This window comes from Coregonus clupeaformis, chromosome 21 (assembly GCF_020615455.1).
Source record: "Coregonus clupeaformis isolate EN_2021a chromosome 21, ASM2061545v1, whole genome shotgun sequence".
In the NCBI taxonomy this organism is placed as follows: domain Eukaryota; kingdom Metazoa; phylum Chordata; class Actinopteri; order Salmoniformes; family Salmonidae; genus Coregonus; species Coregonus clupeaformis.
In genome coordinates, this window is record NC_059212.1 from 53,998,195 (window position 1) to 53,999,664 (window position 1,470).

Sequence of the window (1,470 nt, forward strand, 5' to 3'; positions counted from 1 at the left end):
TGGAAGACCCAGAGTTACCTCTGCTGCAGAGGATAAGTTCATTAGCGTTACCAGCCTCAGAAATTGCAGCCCAAATAAATGCTTCACAGAGTTCAAGTAACAGACACATCTCAACATCAACTGTTCAGAGGGGACTGTGTGAATCAGGCCTTCATGGTCGAATTACTGCAAAGAAACCACTTCTAAAGGACACCAATAAGAAGAAGAGACCTGCTTGGGCCAAGAAACACGAGCAATGGACATTAGACCGGTGGAAATGTGTCCTTTGGTCTGGAGTCCAAATTGGAGAGGGCTATTTTACTAAGAAGGAGAGTGATGGAGTGCTGCATCCGATGACCTGGCCTCCACAATCTCCCGACCTCAACCTAATTGAGATGGTTTGGGATGAGTCGGACGGTAGAGTGAAGGAAGTGTAGGTTGTAAGTAAGCAGTTACTTTTTACATTTTAGTCTTTTAGCAGACGCTCTTATCCAGAGCGACTTACAGTTAGTGAGTGCATACATTTTCATACTGGCCCCCCGTGGGAAACGAACCCACAACTCTGGCGTTGCAAGCGCCATGCTCTACCAACTGAGCTACACCTGTTGTATTCGGCGCATGTGGCAAATACCATTTTATTTTATTTGAAAAGCAGCCAACAAGTGCTCAGCATATGTGGGAACTCCTTCAAGACTGTTGGAAAAGCATTCCAGGTGAAGCTGGTTGAGAGAATGCCAAGCGTGTGCAAAGCTGTCATCAAGGCAAAGGGTGGCTATTTGAAGAATCTCAAATATAAAATATATTTCGATTTGTTTAACACTTTTTTGGTTACTACATGATTCCGTATGTGTTATTTCATAGTTTTGATGTCTTCCCTATTATTCTACAATGTAAAAAATAGTACAAATTAAGAAAAACCCTTGAATGAGTAGGTGTGTCCAAACTTTTGACTGGTACTGTATATATATATATATATATATTTGTTACTGCTCCACTAAAACAATATTGGTCTACCAACAGCCTAACAACCAAACAATCGACCAGTCTATTAATTGGGGTCAGCCCTAGTAGAATAGCAGGACATTTGCTTAAAAACAACAACATTTTCTCTCAGCCTCATTGCAAACTGTGTAGAATTGTAGGACGTTCTCCGTTTCCCCTCAAAAAAGGTCCTTTGTCAGACCTTGCGGGGGCTCCGCGAAACTGCGGTACCGCACTCACCATGAGATCTCTGAACTGAACCCCAAAGTTTGTTTCACTCTGTTTCCCTCATCGAGTTGATGGCCTTAGCCTAGGGGCATATCTCCTATAGCCTAGTCACAAATGGATTAAGCTACTTTGGATGGTGCTCTCTCTGAAAAGAACACTTTGAACTGCTGCTAATGAAAGACAAATCATACGTTAATATTGAAGATATTGATTATGTTCTACGTTTCCAGTAGAAGTTCTACTGGTGATTGATAATGAGCGACTGCGTCTACTTCTGCACGC